This window comes from Ovis aries, chromosome 13 (assembly GCF_016772045.2).
Source record: "Ovis aries strain OAR_USU_Benz2616 breed Rambouillet chromosome 13, ARS-UI_Ramb_v3.0, whole genome shotgun sequence".
Classification (NCBI taxonomy): Eukaryota; Metazoa; Chordata; class Mammalia; order Artiodactyla; family Bovidae; genus Ovis; species Ovis aries.
Genome location: NC_056066.1, coordinates 7,555,073 through 7,575,602, shown reverse-complemented (window position 1 = coordinate 7,575,602; position 20,530 = coordinate 7,555,073). Strand labels below are relative to the sequence as shown.

The 20,530-nt window shown below is 36.9% G+C and overlaps 1 protein-coding gene across 2 annotated transcripts in view; it reads right to left on the bottom strand.

Moving 5' to 3' along the window:
- The window catches only part of MACROD2 (mono-ADP ribosylhydrolase 2), a 2,324,156-nt gene that overhangs the window by 2,128,863 nt on the left and 174,763 nt on the right, over positions 1 to 20,530 (bottom strand). The gene's annotated exons all lie outside the window — the stretch shown is intronic.

Sequence of the window (20,530 nt, the reverse complement as noted above, 5' to 3'; positions counted from 1 at the left end):
CTGCTTAATGGAGCACCCTTGAGAGAATCTTTATATAAATGTCTGAGAAGTGACAGTCATAGGTTCAATTTCTAGTTAATATAGAGACTTTATTCATTGAACATTAACTGAAATGGTTTTTATGCTAATAGAGTTTCTCTTACCACAGATTTTCATAAAAGCATCATCAGGCGGTTTAAAATATATGAAGCATTGTTACTATGTACAAATCCCCAAACCTGTTGTAAATGCAAGAGAAAGAAGACCTGACATTCAGGATGACATCTGTGCAACCCTGGGTTCACATATTTCACTCTTCATGGGAGCTGCCTTCTCAACGAGGCGCATTGTCTTTCAGACCCTCCCATAATGTCTGCATTCCAACATGAGCTTGACCTCAGCCAGCCTCACGCTATCCTGTGAAATTCTGTACTATTTTTTTCCTCTAAAAGTACTTATTTTCTGTATTTACATAAAATTTTAAGCCTCCATAATCTCAAATACTTTCACTGTAACCTCATCTAAAAGTTGGGTAGGTAAGCATAAGTAAAAGAGGCCTTTAGGCAGCTTTTAAGCTGCTCTAAAACAATGTTCAAAATAAAGACATTTTAACAAATCTCAAACATTCACAAAAAGTCTTTGTTTAAAGAAACTGTGGGGGAAAAAACTAAAAAACATGCACAAATGAATAATCATCAAAAGTTTGAAAAATCAGAAATATTTTGGTAAGGCATGGAATATCTTTATTGAAATAGTACGTAAAAAGTTTCAGTGCCCTATGTTCAATGATCTCTAAGATCAATTTATCCTCTCAGAAAGATGGTTTTATTTAACGCTGCATTTTTCCTTACTTTCACATTTTAGAAATTCTAGCAAAATAAGCAAAGCATGAAATAACCATAAACAGTCTTGTGTGATAATCTACCATGAAATTTCAGTGGAATTACTGAAAATAAAAAATAAAGATGTCAATGTAGTACCACAGCATGGAGCAGCACATGTAAGCATTCGTGAAAAAAAAAAAACAGGAGAGAGAGATGCATTCATTCAGTTGAGTTACTGCCACTCTACAACTGAATGAGACAGAGAAACAGTGAAAGACGAATGCCCACAACAATCCACCACATTAAGTGAAATGGAATGAGAAGCACTTTAATTGGATAAAATTTAAGAGCTGAATTACAAATGCCACGTAAATAAATAGCTCTAAATAATGTGTTTTTTCCAGTTAAATAATGACTTTAATAAAACAGATGAAAATGTAGGCTGTGTTGTTTTTTCTGCCTGTCAGAATCTCATTAGCATTTCAATTTAAATTCTACAAGTGCACTCAAATCTCTCATTTGTACATCTGGCATAACTCAAAACACTGCCTTATTTGTTAAAAAAAGAAACTTTAAGGCAAATGAGCCGACTCACAATATCTTGCAGTGGCATTTTAATGGGTGAAAACAATGTTGTTATTTCAATGTTGCATAAGAGCAGTGGCCTCCTTATGAAGAAACTGAAAGATTCAGATAACACTTTCGAAGAAAATTTGTTTTTATAAGAAAAATCTCAAAAGCACTTAAGTGTTAATGCTATCTTTACATTATTTTAAATATAGAATTAAATATGAAAAATATTTTTTAAGTAAGCTTAGAAATGATATTTAAAGACACTCAGTTCAGTTCAGTCGCTCAGTCATGTCTGATTCTTTGTGACCCCATGAATCGCAGCACACCAGGCCTCCCTGTCCATCACCAACTCCCGGAGTTCACTCAGACTCACGTCCATCGAGGCAGTGATGCCATCCAGCCATCTCATCCTCTGTCGTCCCCTTCTCCTCCTGCCTCCAATCCCTCCCAGCATCAGAGTCTTTTCCAATGAGTCAACTCTTCACATCAGGAGGCTAAAGTACTGGGGTTTCAGCTTTAGCATCAGTCCTTCCAAAGAACACCCAGGACTGATCTCCTTTAGAATGGACTGGGTGGATCTCCTTGCCGTCCAAGGGACTCTCAAGAATCTTCTCCAGCACCACAGTTCAAAAGCATCAATTCTTCGGCGCTCAGCTTTCTTCACAGTCCAACTCTAACATTTATACATGACCACTGGAAAAACCATAGCCTTGACTAGACAGACCTTTGTTGGCAAAGTAATGTCTCTGCTTTTCAATATGCTATCTAGGTTGGTCATAACTTTCCTTCCAAGGAGTAAGTGTCTTTTAATTTCATGGTTACAACCACCATCTACAGTGATTTTGGAGCCCAAAAAAATAAAGTCTGACACTGTTTCCACTGATTCCCCATCTATTTCCCATGGAGTGATGGGACCAGATGCCATGATCTTCGTTTTCTGAATGTGGAGCTTTAAGCCAACTTTTTCACCCTTCTCTTTCACTTTTATCAAGAGGCTTTTAGTTCCTCTTCACTTTCTGCCATAAGCATGGTGGCATCTGCATATCTGAGGTGACTGATATTTCTCCCGGCAATCTTGATTTCAGCTTGTGTTTCTTCCAGTCCAGCGTTTCACATGATGTACTCTGCATAGAAGTTAAATAAACAGGGTGACAATATACAGCCTTGACATACTCCTTTTCCTATTTGGAACCAGTCTGTTGTTCCATGTCCAGTTGTAACTGTTGCTTCCTGACCTGCATACAGATTTCTCAAGAGGCAGGTCAGGTGGTCTGTATTCCCATCTCTTTCAGAATATTCCACAGTTTATTGTGATCCACTATGAAACTATAATTTTAGGTAAATATGACTACTTCAAAGTTCTTTGTGACAAAGCTTTCCTAATGTATTATCATAAATACCTAAAATGAAAAAGAAAATTGCAAGGAAAAAATTCTTTATCTACTTATGTTTAGCAGTGGCTCTAAAACAATAGTGCACATAATAATCACATACAGATATTTTTAAATTTGTATTCCTAAAGTTAGCCCCAGAAAATCTGATTCATAGATGTGGAGCACAATATAGAGTTTTAACATATATCCCAAGTGATTTTGATGCAAGTGATCTATGGAACATAATTTGAGAACACTAACCTATAGGATCCTGGAGGAGGAAATAGCAACTCTCTCCAGTATTCTTGCCTCAAGAATCCCATGGACAGAGAAGCCTGGTGGGCTACAGTCCATAGGGTCACAAAGACTTGGACACTATTGAGCAACTGAGCAAAATTTATAGGATAAATTTTATTTCCTTTTTAGACTGATAATTAAAATCTTTCATAATCTGATTTTATTCCAACTTTCAATCTTACTCTGTAGGATAAACTACCCAATTTATCAAGTGGATCTCATTACCACCATTTTAGCTTAGGTACAATACCAGTCTGAATCTGAATCTAATAAAATCTTTAAACCACATTTGGGTACAGACTAGTTGAAAGTAAGTTCACAGGATATGGAAACTAGATAACAGGTATTTGTCTTAACTCAGATCTCAGAATTGGAGAGATCCTAAGTACAGTGTCCTGAAGGTGGGAAGGAAACAAGGGAGAAGGTGATAGAGAGAGAATATTATCTAAGATTAACTAGTCCCTACAAAATTCACTTGAGTCTGTTTACAGAGGGGATGTCACCTTAAAAGGGAACTTGAAGGAAAAAAAGTAAGTTTTCTTTGTGTTACATTAAAACAAAATTTTAGTTATAACTGTGATAATTTTTAAGTCAAAGAATAAAACACAACAGTTCTTTGTTGACATGTCTGAAATGATTTCATTACAGTACATTCTATTAATTTACATTTAACACATAAAAGATAATTACAACTACCATCAACAGAAATGTCATTGGTTTTTCCAAAGGATTTCTCTTGATCCTTTGCTTTTTCAGTTCCATTTCAAGCATTACCATATCACAACCCTTGTCAGTTTTCTCTGTTTCAATTGTAAACTGTCATATCCCCACTTATCAACAGCTTTACACATTATTCAATAAATTCTCTAACATCATTTACACCAACTTCATGAAATCTGTATATTTCTCAAAATTTTCTCTCTTCCAGTCAATTTACATTACATTCTTTAAGGTCTAAAACAGTGAATTAAAAAGCACAGAAACACTTACCACATCTTGCTTTAATTCCCCATGGAACCTGGGAAGATATAGATTATTATAAATAATTTGATAAACCTATACAGCATATTAAAAAGCAGAGACATTAGTTTGCTGACAAAGGTCTACACAGTCCAAACTATGGTTTTTCCAGTAATCATGTACAGATGTGAGAGTTGGACCATAAAGAAGGCTGAGCGCCAAAGAATTGATGCTTTCGAATTGGGATACTAGAGAAGACTCCTAAGAGTCCCTTGGACTGCAAGGAGATCAAACCAGTCAATTCTAAAGGAAATCAGAAAGATGTTATGGGGAGGGAGGTGGGAGGGGGGTTCATGTTTGGGAATGCATGTAAGCATTAAAGATTTTAAAATTTAAAAAATAAAAAACTAAAATTTAAAAAAAAATAAAATAAAAATAAAGGAAATCAACCCTGAACATTCATTGGAAGGGCTGATGCTGGAGCTGAAGCTCCAATACTTTGGCCACCTGATGCAAAGAGCTGACTCACTGGAAAAGACTCAGACGCTCGGAAAGACTTAAGGCAAAAGAAGGGGGTGGCAGAGGAAGAGATGGTCACTGACTCAATGGACATGAGTTTGAGGAAACTCCAGGAGATTGTAAAGGACAGGGGACCCTGGTGTACTGCAGGGGAGCCTGGTGTACTGCAGCCCATGGGACCGTAAAGAGTCAGATATGACTTAGCAAATGAAAGATGATGATGAACAATCTCTACTGAAATGCAGAAAAGCACACAGCATTAAAAATATATCAGAAGATGGCTAGCAAGTTCCACTAGGCTAAGCATCAGAAAGATCAGAGAGAGAGCCATACATTCTGGTGGAAAAAGGCTGATAAGAATGTAGGATGTCACTGTGTGCTAGGCTTGTCAGTGAGTCAGAAACCTCTCCCACACCAAGGCAGCTAACTGCCTAGTTATGAAAAAAAAAAAAGTTTCAATAACACATTCACTGTTTAGAAACTCTAATACATATATGTTCTAGCATAATACACACTTACTATGCATGTGCAAAGGAGTTTAACATACATTTTCTCATTTAGTCTTCACAATAGCCCTATGAAGTAAGTAAAAATAATCAACATTTAATATTATCATCATTTTCAAAGGAGGTAACTGAAGCTTAGAAAGACTACTTCATCTACGCCCTTAACCTATTAAGTATCTGAGCAAGAATCTGAACCCAGGATCCTCTGAATTATTATGCCACAGATCTTTGAATTTTACATTGCTTTGATTTTGATTTTATTTATGTCTTTAATGCTTTAAACAATAAATAATATATTTGGGGTTTTTGCTTTAATAAAAAGGTTTTTTTAATATAAATTTATTTTATTTGGAGGTTAATTACTTTACAATATTGTATTGGTTTTGCCATATTTGTTTAAAGATGCACAGACATACCTCAAAGATATTCTGGTTTCAGTTCCAGACTACTACAAGCAAACACTTCAGCAACCTGTCGCGTGAAGGTTATTATTTCCCAGTGCATATAAAAGTGATGTTCATCCTCCAGGGTTGTCTATTAAGTGCAATAGCAGTATGTCTAAAAAAGTATACACATCTGAATTTAAAATATTTTATTGCTTAAAAAATGCCAAGACCCTTTGGTATTTCTTAGAAGCCCAGTTTAGTGGAAATTAATTTAGCTTTTGCTCATCTGGGAAACTCATCTCTCCTTCAGTTCTGAACAATAAATAACCTTGCTGAGTATCGTAGGATATAGGTTCTTTCCTTTCAGCACTTGAAATACATCATGCCACTCCATTCTGGCTTGCAAAATTTCTGCTGAAATATTAGCTGATAGTTTTATGAGGGTTCCTTTATACGTGACTTTTATATGAGATGTCCTGGTATGGGTCTTTTTGGGTTCATTTAGTTTGGGATTCTCGGTACTTCCTGGACCTGGATATCTATTTCATTTTTCATATTAGGGAAATTTTAAGTCATAATTTGATCAAATACACTTTCTATCCCTTTCTCTCTATCTTCTCCTCCTGCTGGGACACCTACAATGCAAATATTAGTATGCTTGATGTCATCCCAAAGGGCCCTTCCACTATCCTCATTAATTTTTTTTATTTTTTTATTTCTGATTGGGTGAATACCACTGTTCTGTTTTATAGGTCATTTATGCATTCTTCATAACACCAATATATTTGCTTCTGTCTCCTTCTTTCTTACATTAAGGCTAGCACCCTATATTGTTTAACACTTTTTATTTAAATAGTAAATACTAAACATAACTAAGTTCATAAACATCTTCATTATTATTTGTTATAGCTACATAATACTATATTGGGTAAATGTGGACTATATACTACAGTTTATTCAACCACTCTCCTATCTGTGGACATTCAGGTTATTTCCTGTATTTCACAATTACAGATACTATCACAGTAAATAATCTCATAAATATGAATTTGCATGTTTTGGGTGTGTATGATCCACGATAACTTCTTAGGAGTGAAAATGCTGGGTTAGAGTACAAATATATAGTTTTGTTAGGTTATTACCAAATTTCTGTTCAAAGGACTGTATCAATTTCAATTCCTCCCTTCTGGCTCACCTGGTAAAGAATCGCCTACAACGTGGGAGACCTGGGTTTGATCCCTGAGTTGGGAAGATCCCCTGGAGAAGGGAAAGGCTACCCACTCCAGATTTCTGGCCTGGAGAATTCCATGGACTATATAGTCTATGGGGTCGCAAAGAGTCAGACATGACTGAGTGACTTTTACTTTCAGCAAAGCTTGAATGTGATGATTTCTCTTCAGTCCCACTGACAGAATTTGTCATTTTTAAAGAAACTTTCTGCCACTGTAAAAATTGAGAATTATATTGTAGTGGTTTGAATTTATATTTCACTAATTATGAATGAATTTGATCATTTTTTCATGTTTATCATATATTAATCTTCTTGTGTTTTTCTGTGAATTATCCATGTCCTTTTTCTACTTTTCTATAGGGCTTTTGATCCTTTGCACCTCCATCTTAAAGCCTTCTTTATGTATTAGGGAGATTACCTTTTGCCTGTATAAATGGTGTGAATATGTTATTGCATTTTGTCAGTTGTCTTCTAACTTTGTTTATGGTATTCTGGGCTTTCTTTATACTCCAACTCTCACATCCATTCATGACTAATGGGAAAAAAATCAAAGCTTTGACTAGACAGACCCCTTGTCGACAAAGTAATGTCTCAGCTTTTTAATATGCTGTCTAGGTTTCTCATAGCTTTTCTTCCAAGGAGCAAGCGTCTTTTAATTTCATGGCTGCAGTCACCATCTGCAGTGATTTTGGAGCCCAAGAAAATAAAGTCTGTAGCTGTTTTCATTGTTTCCCCATCTATTTGCCATGAAGTGATGGAACTGGATGCCATGATCTTTGTTTTTTGAATGTTGAGTTTTAAACCATCTTTTTCAAAATGTTAAAACTGCCAGTTAATTTTTTCAAACCCTTTGGGTAAAGGAGAAGAGTAAACCTCAGAGAAAAGAAACCTCACATAACAGTTTGTCACTTGATATTACAACACAAAAATTACATATAAAGTATTAGTGAAGTATTTTCATATGTATTATACAATTGCCAGATATTAGCAACTCCAGAGAGCACATTTCACTGTATATATCTGCAAATGTTACCATAAAAGGTCATCATCTTAACTGCACGAGCACATTATCATGAAAAACTAAGTAGTAAAAAAGTCACACACATTTAGTTCAAACCCCTTTTGCCATCTGTTGAGTTTGTCTTATGCATTTTAATTATTTTGGAAACTTGCAGCAGTTTTAGTTTTTAAAAATGCCTTATGTTATCACAGGCAACTTCTCAATCCTATGATTCACGGTAATCTCTCAGATAAGCATCTTTACTAAACCAGAGAGAAAAACAAGTTCAACTTTGATTGGTTCTGGATTTCACATTATAGGTGTTGGCGCTGGGAAATCCATGATCAGCCTAAGCTTACAAATACAGTTAACAACTGTTAGTGATATTTACAGGAGGCACATCCTCTACTGATCCTAGAATTACATTTATGTCTATTTACAGTTCAGTGTTAATAAGCAATTCACCAAGTAGTAGGGCAACAGAATAAACCCTCATTTGCTTATAAGCAAGTAAGTTGGCAATTTCACCCACTAAATGCCCAAACTCTAAAAGACATCTAACAAATGTCTTAAAGTTAATATAACAAACATAATGCAGAGGAAAACTTTTAAAATTTCACTCAGTATCTATTATTCCTTATTTTAGGCACAATTTTTAAAATTTATATTTTGCAACAGATATTAATTGAAAAATCAAACTCAAAGAAAAATCTTCTGCTATAGACGAAACCACTTGGGTTTTATCAGAGCCCATCAGCTTCTAGAGGAAGGAAAACATCCAACTCCAGCCTACTTTAGCCTTTGCCATTGATTAAACGAAAGGAAAGGAAAGTGAAGTCGTTCAGTCGTGTCTGACTCTTTGCAACCCCATGGACTGCAGCCTACCAGGCTCCTCCATCCATGGGATTTCCCAGGCCAGAATACTGGAGTGGGTTGCCATTTCCTTCTCCAGGGGATCTTCCTGACCCAGGGATTGATCCCGGGACTCCCGCATTGTAGGCAGATGCTTTGTCGTCTGAGGCACCAGGGAAGTCCATTTATTAAGGGAAATGCCAAATCCAGCCTTCTCTAGCCCTACTGTCTCATCTAAGGATGAAGAGAATAGATGCATTTGTGAAGGTCACAACCCAGAGAAACAGGCTCATATAAAAATGAGGACCAATCATAAAATTATAGAATTCTTCCCTTCCCCCCATACCTTATGACCACATTGATATGAGGCACTGTATAATAAGTGGGTTACAATGGAAAGAACAGTAAGACCCAGACCCTATTTAAGGAGTCTTTAAAGAAACACAAAGGCAACAGGGGCTACAAAAAGAAGGACCATAGAGGAAATTTTAGCATCAGACACCTACAGCTACAGTAAACAGAAGTATGTTGTTGCTGTTTAATTGCTAAGTCATGTCTGACTCTTTGTAACCCTATGTACTATAACTCACAAGGGTCCTTATATCCATGAGATTTTCCAGGCAAGAATACTGGAGTGGGTTGCCATTTTCTTCTACCAAGGACTTTCCCAACCCAGTGATCAAACCCAAGTCTCCTGGACTGACAGGCAGATTCTTTTCTGGCGAGCCACCAGGGGAGCCCAAACAGTAACACAGCCTAACCCTAAACCAGATACACAAAAAACCCTTACATTAAAGGTCTATTTACCTCAGTCCATTTTAACCAATCTATCATGCTTGCATGCACGCTCAGTTGCTCAGTCATGTCTAATAATAAATTAATAAAAGAGTATTATGAAAAACTATATGCCCCAAAAGCTGATAGCTAGAAAAAAAGTGGAGCTCTTCTTTGGAAAACACAGTCTGTGACAGCTTATACTAGGAGAAATAATCTGAATAAACACATATCCATTAAAGAAAATTGAGTCGATTATTAATCACCTATAACAGAAACACTAGTCCCAGACAGATTCACTAGTGAATTCTACCTAAGATTTAAAGGAAACATGATACCAATTATCTGCAATTCATTCCAGAATTTACAGTCAAAGGGAGCACTGCCTAACTCATTCTATGAGGCCAGAATTACTTTAGAATTCAAACCTGAAAAAGATGCTGCAGATTACCAAGGAAAACAGTAGATAAATATCTCCCATGAACACATGAAAATCCTCAACAAAATATTTGCAAAATAAATTGAACAAATTATTTTTAAAAATTAAACACCACAACCAAGTTGGATTTATTCAAGTTATTCAAGGCTGGTTCAACATTTAAAAATCAAGCAATTTAATCCATTACTTAGCATGCTAAATAAGTAAGATCAAATGAGCATATTGCTAGAGAAAGAAAAAACATTTGACAAAACCTAATACTCATTCATGAAAAAAATAAACAAAAAACAAAACTCTCATAAAACTAGGAATAGAAAAGAATTTCCTCACTTGATGAAGAATATCTATCAGTAACTCTTTAATTAACATCATAACTAATGGTGAGTAACTAGATGCTTTCCCACTAAGATCAAGAACAAGACAAGGCTGTCCCATCTCACAAGTTCTATGTAACATTATACAGTAAGTTCTAACTAATGCAATAAGAAAATAAAATCAAAAGCATACTTTTAATTGGGAAGGAAGAAATAAAATTTTCTTTGTTCACAAATAACATTCTCATCATATCATTTATTCATTCATTTCAGTCGCTCAGTCGTGTCAGACAGACTCTTTGTGACCCCATGAATCGCAGCACACCAGGCCTCCCTGTCCATCACCAACTCCCAGAGTTCACTCAGGCTCACATCCATCAAGTCAGAGATGCCATCCAGCCATCTCACCCTCTGTCGTCCCCTTCTCTTCCTGCCCCCAATCCCTCCCAGCATCAGAGTCTTTTCCAATGAGTCAGCTCTTCACATCAGGTGGCCAAAGTACTGGAGTTTCAGCTTTAGCATCATTCCTTCCAAAGAACATCCAGGGCTGATCTCCTTCAGAATGGACTGGTTGGATCCCCTTGCAGTCCAAGGGACTCTCAGGAGTCTTCTCCAACACCACAGTTCAAAAGCATCAATTCTTCGGCGCTCAGCTTTCTTCACAGTCCAACTCTCACATACATACATGACCACTGGAAAACCATAGCCTTCACTAGATGGACCTTTGTTGGCAAAGTAATGTCTCTGCTTTTCAATATGCTATCTAGGTTGGTCATAACTTTCCTTCCAAGGAGTAAGCATCTTTTAATTTCATGGCTATGGTCACCATCTGCAGTGATTTTGGAGCCCCAAAAATAAAGTCTGACACTGTTTCCACTGTTTCCCCAACTATTTCCCATGGAGTGATGGGACCAGATGCCATGATCTTTGTTTTCTATACAAAGTCCCAAAGAATCAACAAGAAAAATTTTTGCAACTAATAAGCAATTGTAGCAGAGTTACAAGATATAAGGTTAATGTACAAAAATCAATTATTTTCTGATACACTAATGATGAACAAATGGGATTTCAAACTTAAAACAACATTATTTACATTAGCAGAAAAATTAAAATACTTAGCTATAAATCTAAAAATTATATACACAATACATATGAGCAAAATTATGTATAAAATTTTAAAACTGATAAAAAATAACTAAATAGAGAGATAATCCATGTTTATGAATAAAAGGACTCAATATTGCCAACTTAGGTTTACTGTAATTGCATTAAATTCAAGAAAATTATTTTATGGATAATAACAAAGGAATTATAAAGTTTATATCAAAAAAAAACAAATGACCCAGAATAATTAACATAATATTAAAGAACAAACTCAAACGACTGACAGTACCTAAATTTCAAGATATACTGTTAAGTTACAGTAATTGAGAGAGACAGTGTGATACTGGTGAAGGAAAAGACAAAATAGTGGAACAAAATAGAGAACACAAAATAGAGAACACACTACATACATCTTTGACAAAGGAGCAAGAACCCAGTGAAGAAATAATAGTCTTTTTCAACAACTGGTACAAGGATAATCGTCATACATATGCAAAGCAAACGACAAAATAAAAGAATCTAGATACTGAAATTTATAGAAATTAACTCAAAATGGATCACAGACCCAGTGAAAAACATAGAACTTTAAACTCCTAGAAGATAAAATAAGAGAAAATCTAGGTGATGTTGGGTTTGGTGATTGCTTTTTAAGTCATCAAAAGCATGATCAATGATTTTAAAAAATAAGCTGACTTTCATTAAACAAAAAACTCTGCTGTGCAAAAGACATTGTTCAAAGGGGAAAAAAAAATGCAAGCCACAGACTAGGATAAAATATAAGCCAATCAAATTTGATAAAGTACTATTATCCAAAACATACAAAGAAATGTTTAAACAATAAGAAAATAGCACAATTAAAAAGTGAGCAAAGTATTTTAACTTCTCCAAGGAAGATATGCAATATGCAAATGAGACATAACAATATGAAAAGATGCTCAACATAGTAAATTGCTATTGTTGTTCAGTCCGTCAGCCATGTCTGACTCTCTGCAGTCCCATGGACAGCAGCATGCCAGGCTTCCCTGTCCTTCCCTAACTACTGGAGTTTGCTCAGAACTCATGTCCATTGAATCAGTCATGTCATCCAACTATCTCATCCTCTGTCGTCCCCTTCTCCTCCTGCCCCCCAGGCTTTCCCAGCATCACGGTCGTTTCAAATGAGTCAGTTCTTCACATCAAGTGGCCAAAGTATTGGAGCTTCAGCTTCAGCATCAGTGCTTCCAAGAAAATTCAGGTTGATTTCCTTTAGGGTTGACTGATCTTTTTCTTAAATAATTTATTTTTTATTGAAGGATAATTGCTTTACAGAATTCAACAGGGTTGACTGGTTTGATTTCCTTGTTGTCCAAGGGACTCTCGAGAGTCTTCTCCAGCACCACAATTCGAAAGCATCAGTTCTTCAGCTCTCAGTCATCTTTAGGTCCAACTCTCACATACATACATCATTACATAGCTTTGACTATATGGACCTTTGTCGGCACTGACGGCTCTGCTTTTTAATATGCTGTCTAGGTTTGTCATAGTTTTTTTCCAAGGAGCAAGTGTCTTTTAATTTCATGGCTGCAGTCACCATCTGCAGTGATTTTGGAGCCCAAGAAAATAAAGTCTGTTAACTGTTTCCATTGTTTCCCCATCTATTTCCCATGAGGTGATGGGACCAGAGGCCATGATCTTAGTTTTTTGAATGCTGAGTTTTAAGGCAGCTTTTTACTCTCCTATTTCACTTTCATCAAGAGGCTTTTAGTTCCTCTTCTCTTTCTGCCATATGGGTGGTGTCATCTGGGTATCTGAGGTTATTGATATTTCTCCCAGCAACCTTGATTCCAACTTCAGCTTCATCCTGCCAGCATTTCTCATGATTTATTCCACATATAAGTTAAATAAGCAGGGTGACAACATACGGGTTGACTTACTCCTTTTCCAATATTGAACCAGTCTGCTGTTTCATGTCTGGTTCTAACTGCTGCTTCTTGACCTGCTTACAGATTTCTCAGGATGCAGGTAAGGTGGTCTGGTATTCCCATCTAAGAATTTTGCAGTTTATTGTGATGCACACAGTCAAAGGCTTTAGAGTAGTCAATGAAGCAGAAGTAGATGTTTCTCTGGAATTCCCTTGCTTTTGTTTGATCCAACAGATGTTGGCAATTTCACCTGTGTGCTCTGCCTTTTCTAAATCCAGCTTGTACACCTGAAAGTTCTCAATTCACAAACTACTGAAACCTAGCTTAAAGGATTTTGAGCATTACCTTGCTAACATGTGAGATGAATGCAATTGTGTGGTAGTCTGAACATTCTTTGGCATTGCCCTTCTTTAGGACTGGAATGAAAACTGAACTTTTCCAGTCCTGTGGCCACTGCTGAGTTTTCCAAATTTGCTGGCTTACTGAGTGCAGCACTTTCACAGCATCATCTTTTAGGATTTGAAATGGCTCAGCTGGAATTCCATCACCTCCACTAGCTTTGTCCATAGTAATGCTCCCTAAGGCCCACTTGACTTCGCACTCCAGGATATCTGGCTCTAGGTGAGTGATCACACCATCATGTTGAGGCAGGTCATTAAGACCTTTTTAATACAGTTCTTCTGTGTATTCTTGCCACCTCTTCTTTAGATCTTCTGTTTCTGTTAGGTCTGTAACATTTCTCTCCTTTATTGTGCTCATCTTTGCATGGAATGTTCTCTTGGTATCTCTAATTTTCTTGAAGAGATCTCTAGTCTTTCCCATTCTACTGTTTTCTTCAATTTGTTTGCACTGTTCACTTAAGAAGATTTTCATATCTCTCCTTGCTATTCTTTGGAATTCTGCACTGATATGGGTATATCTTTCCTTTTGCCTTTTGCCTTTCACTTCTCTTCTTTTCTCAGCTATTTGTAAGGCCTCCTCAGACAACCATTTTGCCTTTTTGCATTTCTTTTTCTCAGGTATGATTCTGATCATCACCTACTGCTCAATGTTATTAACCTCCGTCCACAGTTCTTCAGGCACTCTGCTCAACAGATCTAATGCCTTGAATCTAGTTGTCACTTGCACTGTATAATCACAAGGGATTTTGTTTAAGTCATACCTGAATGACCTAGTGGTTTTCCCTACTTTCAATATCACTACACATCTAATAGAATGGCAGAGAAACAAAACGGTGACAACACCATACGGTGACAAGAATGTGGAGAACAAGGACTCTCACCCAGGGCTTCTGGGAATGCAAAATGGCACAGCCTTCCTCAAATAAGATTGGCCATCTCTTACAAAGCAAAACACAGTCTTATCATGTGATCCAGCAGTCATGCTCCACAGTATTTACTTACCCAAAGAATTTATGTCCAAATAAAAGTATTTCCAAAATAAAACCTACATACAACCAAAAACTCTTAGACGTAAATAAAACAGAAAAACTTCATGATACAGACCTCTAAAAACAGAATAAGCCCTAATGTAAATGGCATCACTGACTCGATGGACATGAGCTTGAGCAAGCTCCGGGAGTTGGTGATGGATAAGGAATCCTGGCGTGCTGCAGTCCATGGGGTCGCAAAGAGTTGGACATGACTGAGTGACTGAACTGAACTGAAAGTATTAAATATAGTTAATAATAACATATGAATATTATTAGTTCAGCATCAGCAATTTCAAGAAATATACCACAGTAATGTAAGCTGCTGTTGATATGGGAAACTGTACATAGCGGAATATGTGCAAGAGGGTATATGGAAATTGTATACTTTCTGCTCAATTTTTCTATAAACTTAAAATTGCTATAAAAATGGCCTATTAACTTTTAAAATAAAACATCCATTATTTTATTTTGGCTCTTCTTAGATTGCTCCTCTGCTGCAACAACGTAAAAGCTAAGTTTGGATTATTTTAACACTGGGCTTCCCTTGTGGCTCAACTGGTAAAGAATCCGCCTGCAATGCAGGAGACCTGGGTTCGATTGCTGGGTTGGGAAGATCCCCTGGAGAAGGGAAAGGCTACCCATTCCAGAATTCTGGCCTGGAGAATTCCATGGACTGTATAGGTCCATGGGGTCACAAAGACTCGGACTGGACTGAGTGACTTACACGTTCACATTAGCATTTCTTCAGCTGATACTTCACTAACTTATTCACTGATTCATTCATTCAGTGTTTGACTATTTACAGCATTTGCAGTATCATCCACTCGGGTTTTTAAACATATAACTTCTATGTTATTTTACTTGCTTTTAAAAATCTTTTATAATATATTAGTTTCATATTTAGAGACTATGAATCATCTGTTTTACAAGTCTAGTTAAATTAATTATTTATGCTCTCTGATGGGAGCTCCTAGAATTATTTTTATAGGTTACTATGAAAAGAAGAGAAGCGAAAAGCAAAGGAGAAAAGGAAAGATATAAACATCTGAATGCAGAGTTCCAAAGAATAGCAAGAAGAGATAAGAAAGCCTTCCTCAGCAATCAGTGCAAAAAAATAGAGGCAAACAACAAAACTGGAAAGACTAGAGATCTCTTCAAGAAAATTAGAGATACCAAGGGAATATTTCATGCAAAGATGGGCTCGATAAAGGACAGAAATGGTATGGACCTAACAGAAGCAGAAGATATTAAGAAGAGGCGGCAAGAATACACAGAAGAACTATACAAAAAAGATCTTCATGACCAAGACAAGCACAATGGTGTGATCACTCACCTAGAGCCAGACATCCTGGAATGTGAAGGCAAGTGGGCCTTAGAAAGCATCACTATGAACAAAGCTAGTGGAGGTGATGGAATTCCAGTGGAGCTCTTTCAAACCCTGAAAGATGATGCTGTGAAAGTGCTGCACTCAATATGCCAGCAAATTTGGAAAACTCAGCAGTGGCCACAGGACTGGAAAAGGTCAGCTTTCCTTCCAATCCCAAAGAAAGGCAATGCCAAAGAATGTTCAAACTACCACACAGCTGCACTCATCTCACACGCTAGTAAAGTAATGCTCAAAATTCTTCAAGCCAGCCTTCAGCAATACGTGAACCATGAAATTCCAGATGTTCAAGCTGGTTTTAGAAAAGGCAGAGGACGCAGAGATCAAATTGCCAACATCCGCTGGATCATGGAAAAAGCAAGAGAGTTCCAGAAAAACATCCACTTCTGCTTTAATGATTATGCCAAAGCCTTTGACTGTGTGGATCACAATCAACTGTGGAAAATTCTTCAAAAGATGGGAATACCAGACCACTTGACCTGCCTCTTGAGAAGCCTGTATGTAGATCAGGAAGCAACAGATAGTGCTGGACATGGAGTAACAGAGTGGTTCCAAATAGGAAAAGGAGTACATCAAGGCTGTATATTGTCACCCTGCTTATTTAACTTATATGAAGAGTACACCATGAGAAACACTGGGCTGGAAACACAGGCTGGAATCAAGATTGCTGGGAAAAATATCAATAACCTCAGATATGCAGATGACACCACCCTTATGGCAGAAAGTGAAGAGGAATTAAAAGCCTCTTGATGAAAGTGAAAGAGGAGAGTGAAAAAGTTGGCTTAAAGCTCAACATTCAGAAAATGAAGATCATGGCATCCGGTCCCATCACTTCATGGGAAATAGATGGGTAAACAGTGGAAACAGTGTCAGACTTTATTTTTGGGGGGTCTCAAAAATCACTGCAGAGATGTGATCTAATCCACGTGATCTAATCCCAACCTAGATAGCATATTCAAAAGCAGAGACATTACTCTGCCAACAAAGGTCCATCTAGTCAAGGCTATGGTTTTTCCAGTGGTCATGTATGGATGTGAGAGCTGGACTGTGAAGAAGGCTGAGCGCCGAAGAATTGATGCTTTTGAACTATGGTGTTGGAGAAGACTCTTGAGAGTCCCTTGGACGGCAAGGAGATCCAACCAGTCCATTCTGAAGGAGATCAGCCCTGGGATTTCTTTGGAAGGAATGATGCTAAGGCTGAAGCTCCAGTACTTTGGCCACCTCATGCGAAGAGTTGACTCATTGGAAAAGACTCCGATGCTGGGAGGGATTGGGGGCAGGAAGAGAAGAGAACGAAAGAGGATGAGATGGCTGGATGGCATCACTGACTCAATGGACTTGAGTCTGACTGAACTCCAGGAGTTGGTGATGGACAGAGAGGCCTGGTATGCTGCAGTTTATGGGGTTACAAAGAGTCAGACATGACTTAGCAACTGAACTGAACTGAACAGAACTGATGAGGATAAGTCAGTCTCTAGGATATATCCAAACTGCACCCAATTTTAATTCATTACTTCTTCCCACTGATGAACTGTTCAATCAAACTGCTTTATAAACTAATACTATACAGATTACATATAGAATACATTGTACTATAAACTAAAGTATATGGCTCCTAAGACCTGTTGTGGGCACACAGGATAACCTTAACAAAGTTTTAAATGTTTCTTGAATTAATATTTTTGGATACACGAAAAATATTACAAAAGGCATGATTTACTAAAAGCTTAACTTTAACTAGAAGATTATGGCGCTGCTGCTGCTGCTGCTAAGTTGCTTCAGTCCTATCCAACTCTGTGCGACCCCACAGATGGCAGCCCACCAGGTTCCCCCGTTCCTGGGATTCTCCAGGCAAGAACACTGGAGTGGGTTGCCATTTCCTTCTCCAATGCATGAAAGTGAAAAGTCAAAGTGAAGTCGCTCAGTTGTGTCCTACTCTTCGCGACCCCATGGACTGCAGCCTACCAGGCTCCTCTCCCCATGGGATTTTCCAGGCAAGAGTACTGGAGTGGGGTGCCATTGCCTTCTCCGGATTATGGTACTAGATGAGGTTTTTATCTTTACAGTGGAAAAAAATGCTTTAAAATAATAGTTAAAAGTATAAAATAAAGTCCTTTCTCTGAAGGACTCAGTAAAGGACTTCAGAATTAGGTTGCAAAGAAACATATACATCTGGAAAAATATAAAAACTGGAAAGAAATGATTCCATTCAAAAATGTAGGAAATGTCACAATATTGTAAATCATTAACTGCTCAATTAATGGCTTAGATAAGTACTACAGGAATTCTGAGAGTAAAAAAAATCCTGTGTGCTAGAAAGAGCTGGCTTCACAAAACAGAAACAGAATGAGTCAGATCTTGAAGAAACATAAGCAAAAAGTAAAAGATCAGACATGCTGTAGAGCACCTGTGCTGACTGGTTCAGCCAGACTGGTTGAAGTCAGAGGCTGAAGGGCTGAGTGAGAACCAGAAAGGAAGGGTGGGGCAAATTTGAAGAAGACAGTGAATTCCAATCTAATGAGTTGAACAGTAATTCTGGGCAATGCAAAGCACTCACACGTCTTCAGGGGAATGCAAGATGCTGAAGCAAACAACAGTATCTAAGAGGTATGAGGACTGGAAGAACAGTTAAGAAGCTGTAAGAAAAATGATTATGGGCATGATGAGAAAAGTGACTGAACTGGGAGGAGGACAGTGAAAATGGGAAGTATGCAAAAGTCGCCCTATTCCCCCCCCCAAAAAAAAAGAAATTAAAAAGGAAAAATGAATTGGAGATAAAGTATGTAGGACCAAAGATGAGTCCAAGTTTCTGAAGCTAGAGAAGGATAAGAATGAACAAACTGTTTCAAGCATGTTAAGCTTGGACTGCCTTGGAGCCCTTAAAGAGAAATGTATGTTAGATCATTTGGTAATACTAGAATTGGTGTTCAATTGTGAGATTAAAACTAAAGAGAAACTGCAATTAGCATCATACCTGCGACTTTTGAAACCTTGAAAATAGATGCTCTTCTCCAAAGAAATTGTCTTTAGGCAACTGTCTATTAGAGTAAAAGGTCAACTGAGATTTGGAGAATCTATTTTTAGGGCATAAAGAAACAGCAGTATAAAAACATACATACACAATATAGTCAAAGAGGGAAGCCAAGAACCATCATGAGAACACTAAGGAAAATTTTGTTGTCTCTCCCATATTTTCATGAAAATCTTTCCTATAATCCACTCCCATTTAATAATTTCAAAATTCTATAATCACTATAAAATATTTTTCCCTTTAAAACATTTTTTCCCTTACAAAAAAAGATATTGGACTTCAAGGAGCAGCCAATGACAACTGCATTTTACTATTCACTATTGGTAAATTATTTACTATTGATAAATTATTCAGTAATAAACCAAAATGACAATAATGATATGATTTGAACCAGAAACCATACTGAGTGAATTCCATTAAAGCCTATTCAAGAACACAGGATTTCCTAAAAATAAGAGGAGGTCAGTTGCTTCTGAAAATCATGGTGAAAATAATTTTAGAGTCCAGAGTTTAATATCCTACTGAGGATTTACCTAGCAGAGAAAAACTGTATACAGGACCAGAAAGGCAGGATAACATAGCCTAATAATGTAGACTGTCCACACTGATCACTACGGGTTTTTCACTCATTCAATCAATGCATTCACTCGTTTATTCTCTAAATTACTGAGTAGCCACTGTGTGTCAGGCAATAAGAACATAAATATGAATAAGATACATCTCTCTATCCAGGGCTCTATTATCCTCAAACACATAGGCCTATTCAGTGAGACACAGTAGAAATATCTTATTTCTATAAAGGTATATAATTTGCAAGTCAGTCAAAATATAAGGTTGTACTTGTCAAAGAATTCACGTCTACCTCTACCTGACTCTAGAGATTCTATAAAAGACTCTTTTAGCATGAATAAGTTCATTTCTTCTTACCCATTCTTGGTACTTTAATTTAGCCTACTCTGAGAGTCAATCACCCTAATTGCACCTAATTACCAATTTCTTTCACGAAAAGGAACATAAAGGAGTACAAATTAATATCCTCTTAAAGTTAAATTTGGGTATTATTTCAAATCATATCTCAACAACTTTGCTAATAAACTCCTAATAACGTATAAATATCAAACTCTGCAGAACTCAAGATTTTAAACCCCTCAGAATGCAAAGCCATCTGTTCACAATGACCCTTACAGTTATATTAACCATTTCAAAGTAATTTCTTTTATTCCAGTCAAAAATTGTGTTAGAGACACTGTCTCTCAGTAGCTGGCAATCAGCAACTTCAGTAATCATGTAATATTCTATCTTTATAAGAAAAATTTGCTTCAGGAAAGCAGAAATTACATGAAGGTTAACATCAATTTGATGACTTTTACTTCACTACATGGATAATTCACATAGAAAGTAACCTAAAATATAAAAAATAGTGAGTATAAATAAAATGAATATTAAATCAACTTTTTAAACTTTCATAGCAAACTTTTAAAAATATAAATTTATTTTAATTGGAGGTTAATTACTTTATAATATTGTATCAGTTTTGCCATACATCAACATGTATCCGCCACAGGTATACATGTGTTCCCCATCCTGAACCCCCCCTCCCTCCCCCCTCCCCATACCATCCCTCTGGGTCGTCTCAGTGCACCAGCCCCAG